Source organism: Sphaeramia orbicularis, chromosome 20 (genome assembly GCF_902148855.1).
Source record: "Sphaeramia orbicularis chromosome 20, fSphaOr1.1, whole genome shotgun sequence".
NCBI lineage: Eukaryota > Metazoa > Chordata > Actinopteri > Kurtiformes > Apogonidae > Sphaeramia > Sphaeramia orbicularis.
The window spans coordinates 36,404,761-36,414,744 of record NC_043976.1 but is presented as its reverse complement, the minus strand read 5'-3'; positions in this window follow the sequence as shown (position 1 = coordinate 36,414,744).

The window sequence follows — 9,984 nt, the reverse complement described above, 5'->3', positions numbered from 1 at the left end:
GAAACATATCTTCAAAAATGAGTATATTCACTAATTTTTGCCAGTCGTTTTTGATGCCTACATCTATCATTTAGACTGATTTCTCTGTTGTGGACTTGGGTTGGACTTTCTACAAAATTCCAACAAGTGACCATGTGAATTTGAAATCTGTTTTTACAAAAATAAAAATGTAAATCATGTGCATTCCCACAAACTGTATTGGTGGAATAAATGAGGTTAGTCCAGGTTGTCAAAGGGTAGGACTATAGGGAAAAGTTACACATGGCTGTAATAACCACAGTAGAAGAAGCAGAGCATTCTGATGATGTTTATCCTGAAAGATCCATTTTATTGTCATGGAAAGACATCAGACGTTTTCTCTATGTCAGAATTTCTTTGAAAATTTGCTCTACATTCTATTATATCAATTTACTATTTTACATAGGCAAAAACCATATCAAGCTAGCATTAAAAAAACATTTTAGAAAAATTCTGGTGTTTACATAAACCTTTTTTAATGCAAAACTTCAAAATATATCTTAAAAAAAAATGCACCTGATGGTTCTTGCCTTCACAGTAACATCATGAAATAAAATATACATATATATTTTTTTAAATCAAGAAACAACAGCTTCTGAACAACACAGACTCCAAGATGGAAATGACAACCAAACATTATATATTGCACCTTTAAGTTAAAAGAAAATAACAGATAGATTAATTACATAGAGTAGAACCTGACAGTTAATTAAAATATAATCGCAGTACAAGTGCAATATTTAAATGTTTGATTTTTGATTAATGCACATGTCATCTCAGACCATTTCAGATGAAACATTGCGGTACTACTGAGATGCCCCAACTATTTCTATTCTCCAGGCATATGGAAACATACTTATTTGGTACAAAATCACATCGTTTTATATTTTTGTCAGCGAATGCCAAGCCTACCATTACAACTAAAGTCTTTTACAAGATCTGTCAAAATGATCACATATCGTTCAGCGCTGATGTACATAAATAAACCTGGTATAAGCCAGAGAACGACGATGGAGCAGCTGTAGGGGCAAAAAACTAATGAGGAAAGCAAATGTAGAAGGAGAGAAAGGGGCACAGGCCAAGATGTTTTTACTCATCCAGCCTCTGGGAAAGCTTTTATGTGTTGACTTTATGGACCACTATGTAAACAGATGATTTTTAGTTAAGACTGTGCTGTCATGAATAAATAAATGTGATGATGATGCAATGAGTTGATGTTTTTTTTAACCGTTTTAGATGTTATTGGATTTGAGATGAGTAGATGTCGGCAAAAACATTTTGAGAGCGTTTTATGAGCGGTATAAATTTTGCTTAAAAGAGGTGCACTGAGCAACTATTTCCACTGGTCCTCATCTGTTTTTTTTTTTTTTTTTTTTTGCATCTGGCGCCACCATTAAATAGTCCATCCACATGCACACGATGAAGTTCTATATCATTCCTAAACATCAGAAGTGACCTGCAAGCCAAGTCTTCAGAGAATGAGCCAGTTAAATATGAGATATGAACTTTGGTCGTAATTCCTCAGGACACATCACAGGTTTTTAGATGGTGAAGGTGCTGTCCAGGTTCCTGCATTTTTTTTTTTCATTTTGGTCTAGACTAGGGGTATCAAACTTATTTTAGTTCAGGGGCCACATTAAGCCAAATTTGATATGAAGAGGGCCGGACCAGTGAAATATTAACATAATAATATATAAATAATGTCAACTCCAAACTTTTCTCTATGTTTTAGAGCAAAAAAAGTAAAATTATGCGATGAAAATGTTTACATCTGCCCACTATCCTTTAAAACAATGTGAATAACATGAACAAACTGAAATTTCTTAAGAAAACTAAGTGCAATGTTAACAATATGTCTCAGTTTATCATTTACACATGTAAAATACAACTTTCAGATCACAGTGGACCAACAAATGCACAAAACATTTAATACCAGGCAGAATATTGGTGACCTTGCACTTCTGACATTTCAAAATGTTCATATTTGTTCAGGTTATTCATGTTTTTGTGAAATGATAGTTTGTTTTAGTGTAAATACAGTAAAATGACATGAAAATGTTTACATTTACAAAGAGAAAAATAGTTGTAAGTATTTATAGGTTATTATGATACTATTTTACTGATCTGACCCACTTGAGATTAAATTGGTCTGTATGTGGAACCTGAACTAAAAGGATTAATATCTTCAGTGTAATTTTTGCATTTCACAAATTCATCCCACGGGCCGAATTGGAACCTTTGGCTGGCCGGATTTGGCTCCCGGACTGCATGTTTGAAACCTCTGGTCTAGACTTGTGCTTGTAGGAGGGATTAGATTTTTCATTTTTTACAATTGCTTGTTGTTTTGGACCATTAACCCTCAAAGACGGCTAGCAACCAAAAGCCTGTGCAGATACAAAATGTTTAATATCTGTTGATCCATAAATCCTATCAATGCATGTAAATAATTCCAGTTTATTCCATATCATACAGATTTGACCCATTTGGACGTTCAGGGGCTCTGTAGTGAATGTGGAAACACTGTCATCTTCTGAAACATTGATTCACCAGTAAAACCCACATAGTTTAATAAATGACAGCAATTGTAGACACATGTTGATGTTGATATTACAATTCCAGTATTTTTTCAGGCCTGTGCAAAGCATTTTGAACAAATCTGAAAAAAAAAAAATCTATTTAGAGTGATTCATAAAATGAATATATTGACATTTAGAAACATGTACAACTTCTTTTTATCGGGTTGGCAGTAGTCAGAGTAAAATACATAACAATAAAATGTGAATTATTTTCCAAATTAAGAGAGAAGAAGAGCATCCTATGGAGGAGTTTAGGCCTGAATTGTACAGGACAAGATTAGAATTATGTAAAAGACAGAACTACATAAAAAAAACAAAACTGATGTAAAGACAGCAGACGAGAACTACATAAACAAAAATGACATATGGTCACAGAAAAAATGATTTGACCACCGCTTGTTTTCTTCAATTTCTTGTTCAGTTTAATGCTTGTACAAGTAAAGGTACATTTGTTTGGACAAATATAATGATAACAACAAAAATAGCTCATAAGAATTAAATTTAACAGCTGATATCCAGCCATTTTCCATGGTTTTCTTTATAATAACCAAAATCACTTCAGTTCTCACATCAATTGCTATGGCATTGTACTGACAAAAACAGTGCTTAAGGCATTCCATGCTTTCTTTTCTGTCTGTTTTAGTCACATGACACACACAGAAGTTTGTACTTGATTGCATAACCATTGTTTTTGATGACTTTTGATGGTCTAATAATTTTTTCCGCAACTGTAGAAGACACAAGATGAAAAATAACATAAAAAACTAAAATGATGTAAAAGAAACAAGATGAAAACTACATAAACAAAACCGATGTAAAAACACAGGAGGAAAAATACATAAATAAACAAAAATGACGTAAAAGACACAACATTTGGGACATCAACATTCGTCTTTGTGTTTTAAGCTGAAAACGTTTGGGATCCACTGGACGTGACTGAAATAGTTCATGAGAAAATAAACTACATTCTATTACATTAACTTGAAACCAGACTCTCATTCATCTTTACTTTTACAAAATTCTGAATATGAGTAAAATCCAAATCGAATGTGAAAGCTACTTCCTTCCACAAGATGGCACTGACCTACAATTTGTGCCATAAATAATCCACTCCCCTGCTCCACTGATCTTGTTCTGTCATGCATTTCCCACATACTTAACACATTAAAACACCGGGTTCTGTTTTGGATTCTGTAGCAGGACTGTGTGAACTTTCCTGTTCACTTAACGGCCAAAATAAAGGTTTTCAGATCAGCAGAGGATAAGGAACCACTATGAACCCAGTGAGCAAAATCAGCTGAGAAAGGCAGTTTCAGACGCTTAAAAACCACTTTCTCTGACTTTCAGAAACACAGTCCACCCCAAACGTAACCAAACACACTGTTGTTGAAGTCATTATTGATGACCTGGATATGGACTGGCCCGACAGGCAGGCGACAGGGTTCCTGCAGAGTTTAATGAAAAGCATCACTCAGTGTAGGAAAGCTTTCTAACTCTATCCAGCGTTGTGGCAGATTGAGTGCTCAGATGTACGCTGCTATTTGAGCTGCGAGGAGAGCGAGAGAGAAATCCATTTGGAATATATTAACATCGCTGTGGCATGTGGGCAGCAAATGGAGTGACTCATTCAATTTCCTCTCAATTGTTTTCACTCACATAAGGTTTTGATTGGATTGAATAACATTTAATAATATTGTTTGCAACTGTCAATACAGTAGTCATGCAGTACCAGGGAACAAAGGACATCATAGCAGGGTGTAGTTCCAGTCTGTGATGCACAATAAAATAATATAAAGTCAGTGCTATTCAGTTTTTCAGCTCTAGGTTTTATTGAATAACACTGACTGTACATGTGTTCACTAGAAACAACTCCCAGTTAAAAGTGGTGTCCCGTCTGTGGTGAAGAAACCCGAATCTGTCTGAGTCAAAGTTTATTCAAAGATGGTTCGTTTTCATTTAAATGCTGGTTCTACTGTCTCAATTCCCTCTTACTGGTGTTTTTTTTTTTTTTTTTCAGCAAGACATCATGTGCTTCTGAAGTGAGATAGCCAGAAAAGATATAAATCTGCAAACTGAGAGGTTTTTCATCTGTTTTATAAGAGAGATAAGCATTTACAGGACTGAGTTTCTCCGTGTTTTTTTTTTTTCTCCAATATTTTTTATTGAAGAAAAATAGAACACTACCAATCACAGAATTACAATTTACCTTCCTTCCTACTTATGAATTTTTTTTCTTAATTAATTTTTTTTGTATCCTTCTTTTTTTGTATTTATTAATTTCTTTTCTCCTTTGTGTTCCTATAAGTTACTTCGATGTTTTGAAAAACTACAAAAATATTGAACAAAAAAGTTGATCAGATCCCTACTATTGAATATTTGCTGTTTCTAACACATCCACTTCGAGGTCTACAGGTTCACTTGCTGCCCAATATCCCACCCAGTGACAGGTCCTATTTGAATGAGTTAATCAACATTAACCCATAAAGACCCAGTAGTACTTTTGATGAGTTTTTCTCTTTATTGAACCTTTCTTAAGTGATTTATCACCATTTATTGTAATACTGTCCTCTGTATTTTGTCTTTTTCAGGAAAAATCAGTTTTTTTGCTCCTATATCTAATTCACCAATCATGTAAATGTTCATTAAAGCTCAGATTAAAATTGAGGGTTATTATATCAGAAACAGACAAAACTGGAAAAAAGTGACTTTTTCTGTAAAATATATAATTAACTGAACATAAACTAAATGTCTCCATCCACTGTCATTGGCCCAACTCCATGGGTTTTACTGGTGAATCAATGTTGTAGAAGATGACGGTGTTTCCACGTTCACTACGGAGCCTCTGAACGTCCAAATGGATCATATCTGATGATCAAGAAAAGATGACAAACTGGATTTTACACCAATTATTTACATACATTGATACGATTAGTGGTTCAACAGGTATTAAACATTTTACATGACTAGATAGGTTTGATCACCAGTGGATGTTTGGGTCTTTATGGGTTAATACCGCTTTGCCTGTTAGTGCTTATAATGTCCGATCTGTGCATTTTGCAACAAGGCATTACACAGGACTGCATTAACTATAAAAACATGGTGTAGTTACAGCATTATGAGCATGCATGAACTTAAAAATTAACCAATAGGATTTGTCATAGATGAAAAAAGGCGATGCAATTTCTTGAAAATCTTCTTCATACATGTAAAAACTAAAGTGCAAAATTTAAGTAAAAAAATAGAAGACAATGAAATAAAGGAAGTTTAAATTCACAGAAATATCAAACATTTGTAGTCACTTGTACTGTCCAGCAACCATTTCAAGTCTTATATTGGATAAAGTTATTCCAGATGGCCTCAGACATTTACCGTTTACTCTTCAATATGTAGATGATCCTCTATAATGGATGATTTTTCTCTAATGAAACACTGACTTTATTTATTGTAAATGTAAATGTGCAAAATCAGGTATGTATTATCATCAATGACGACTTAATGACAGAAAAATGTGGGGAAAAAAGACAAAATGATGGAAACGAGGTGTGAAAAATTGAAATTAAACACAAGGCTTTGCAAAAACTTAAATACTTGAAGTAAATGATAAAGAAAATGTCACTTTTTCAAATAATTTTACTAAAAAATCTGAACTATTCTCACTGTCTTTTGTCGGTAGTTGTTAATCTGTTCTAAGAGAATACATTTTCAAGATTACTCATTGACAATTAATCCAATTATTAATGATTAGGTTCACAGACTGGTCTGTAAAATACCAAAAAAAATAGTGAAAAAGTGTCTTCCAGAACCCACAATGACATCCTAAAATGTATTGATTTCACAGATATTCAAAAGTTGGAAACATAAAAACTGACAATCCATTATTAAGGTTTAACAGTCAATAACTGATCAAATATTTACTACCAGTTTCTGTCGGACCTTTTCAGATCTTTACATATACCAAAAAAACAAACAAACAAACAAACAAACAAACACTGCAACTTAAACTAAGTGAAACTGACACAAAAAAAGTCAAAATGAAGTTTAAAATGCTAGACTATAACCTTGGTCTGGAGATCTTTCCAGTTGCTGTAAAGTGCATAAAAGTTGTTTTCCATTCTCACAGCAGCACAATTTACATAGTTTGCGAGGTGCGGTACACAAGGATTTCCTTAAAAGACGCATGTGTTGCATTTCCATGAACTTCACATTGTGTCCATTGGCCTCTGGCGGGTACAAGTCAGCATGGGTTCAGACATGGATCACCTGAGGCAGTCATGTCACAGCACTAAGTCTAGGTCAATGATAAACTCAGACTTCAGACTAACTAAGGTCTTAGATTTAACGCAATGCAGAAGACACAGGACTGGACCTTTTTGAACTTTTATTCTGAAGCTCTTGTAACGACAAAAAACAAGTGGAGCCAGGCACAATAAAAACCACCCCTTGCATGTATTGTAGCTTATTTTGGCATCGATCCAGTTGATGTCAGCATATCAACTGCCTCTAAATACTGTATGTGCCAAGGTTGAAGTAAATTGAAACAAAATTTATGTTTTTATAGACATTTGAAATTTCGCCCATCATAAGTAAATGGGAGAGAAAAAAATATTTTAAAAATGTATAAAAATTTTGAACTTTGACCAAAATCTAATCAGATCTATTCTGGGTCAGTGGCAATCTATAAACCCAATTTGGTCTGAAATCAACCAATAGTTTTTCTGCTAGACTGTTAACAAACAAACAAACAAATCGAGCCAAAAACAATACCCCACCCCCATCAGGGAGGCGGGGTAATAAAACTGAAATAAAAGCAACACTGGACAAAGCAACAAAACTCAACAGAACTAAAATCAGCTTCATTTTAATTTGGCTAATGATGTTCATTTTGTCTTCTGTTAATGTAATTATACTTTTCTTTATTTTTTTTGTTCAGACAAGGTATTGTTTTTAGATATTACCTACTTGAGAGTTTTGACGAGTCACAGTCGAAACTGTCAAGCAGGTAACATCTAAAAACTATACCTTGTCTGAAAAATTTATTTGGGAACTGCCACAAAAGTAACACTCGGCCATTATGGGTTAATTCTTATACTTTGACTCTTATCATGGCCTGAGATTGTGTATATTTTATCACTGCACAGCCTGCATGACTGATGTATTTGCATTTATTACCACACCCCCCGAAGGGGACGCAAGAGGTAATGTTTTTAGCTCAGTTTGATTGTTTGTTTGTTAACTGTCTAGCAGCAAAACTATTGGTTGAATTCATACCAAATTGGGTTTGTAGATTGCCAGTGATCCAGAATAGATCTGATTACATTTTGGGGAAAGTAGATCAAAGGTCAAATTTTTTATGAATTAAAAAAAAAAATGTTTTTACCCCATTTACTTACAATGGGCGAAATTTCACATGTCTGTAGCAGCAAAACTATTGGTTGAATTCATACCAAATTGGTGTTATAGATTGCCAGTGACCTGGAATAGATGTGGGTACATTTTGGGAAAAGTAGGTCAAAGTTCAAATTTTTTATGAATTAAAAAAAAAAAAAAAGAAAAGAAATTTCTCCCATTCACTTATAATGGCTGAAATTTCAAATGTCTATAAAATCATCAATTTTGTTTCAATTTACTTCAAACTTGGCACATATATAGAGGCAACTGATATGCTGACATCACCACACGCATCGACATGATGACATCAGCTGGACTGATGCCAAAATAAGCAACAATACGTGCAAGGGGCGGGGTTTGTTGTGTCTGGCACCACTTGTTTGACCTAGCAGTCGATTAGAATCCACCACTGAATGACCTCTGCTCCTCATATCATACATTTCCTCCTACAGTCTGTTTCATCTCCCTGTAATTTTGTCACTTTCCTTCCTCTCTCTCCCACTGTTAGACCTGTGAGAGCATCACACATCCACCAAAGCGCACAAGTTTACAGAATATCCATTCCAACACCGTCAGGATTTCTGTTCTTGCATATTGTTTGTACAAATATGTCCAAACATTTGCTGCCTGGTTTCACGTCGGTATTTCTCTGTCAACACTCATCCTTGCAACAGTGACTCATTTGCTTCTAGGGTTTCTCAGCATCCTGAGTGCGCACAAACACAAACACAACACACAGACACACACACACACACACACACACACACACACACTGAGAGAGAAGCATGAAAGCGTAATGCAGGATCGAGCAGATTACAGAGAGACTTTCGGGGGCACAGGACCAAGACAACCTCCCACTGACCCTTGTTCTGACCACAAAATGACCCTTGAAAAACCCAAATCCGAATGTCAACAAAAGATTATCCCCTCAGAGTCAAAACCCAAAAATTTTCCTCTTAAACTGATTGACACAGCTCTTGATACTGACGGAAACGTGACAGCGAAGCACGAGTTTGAGGTAAAACACTAAATAGCTTGAACTTGCTGAGACACTATAAACCAGAATTTATATAACAACTCTCCGCAACTTAGATATTTGACTATAAAGATACTGTACGGCTTATTTAAATGTGTAAATTCCAGATCAATTACTGGAATTTTTATTATTCAAACAAGATAAAACTGGAATTTCTCAACCAGAGCCCTAGAAATTACAGATGACACATAGTCCTGTGACTTTCATTTTAGTCTATGAGTAAAAAAAAATTGTTGGTATGCAAATTAAGCAAAAAAAAAAAAAGTGATGTTACAATGTCCTTAGACTTAATTTCACTCCAGACAGAATGAATACAAAATATACAGCTATGAATAGAATAGAATAGAATAGAATAGAATAGAATAGAATAATCCAAAAACCAATTACACAGGTTGTGCAATGAAATTACAATTGTTTTTTGCCAGCAACAGTGCACTAAATGACTAATACGGTTGCGGAAAAATTTATTAGACCACCAAAAGTCACCACAAACAATGGTTATGCAATCAAGTACTAACTCCTGTGTGTATCATGTGGCTAAAACAGACAGAAAAGAAAACATGGAATGCCTAAAAGCACTGTTTTTGTCAGTACAATGCCATAGCTATTGATGTAAGAACTGAAGTGATTTTGGTTATTATCAAGAAAACCATGGAAAATGGATAGATATCAGCTGTTAAATTAAACTCTTATGAGCTATTTTAATTGTTATCATTATATTTATCCAAACAAATGTACCTTTAGTTGTACCAGGCATTAAAATTAACAAGAAATTGAAGAAAACATGGGGTGGTCAAATAATTTTTTCCATGACTGTATACAACACAACAAAATAGAGACATATACATATATATTAAAATACCTCTATCTATCTATCTATCTATCTATCTATCTATCTATCTATCTATCTATCTATCTATCTATCTATCTATCTATCTATCTATCTATCTATCTATCTATCTATCT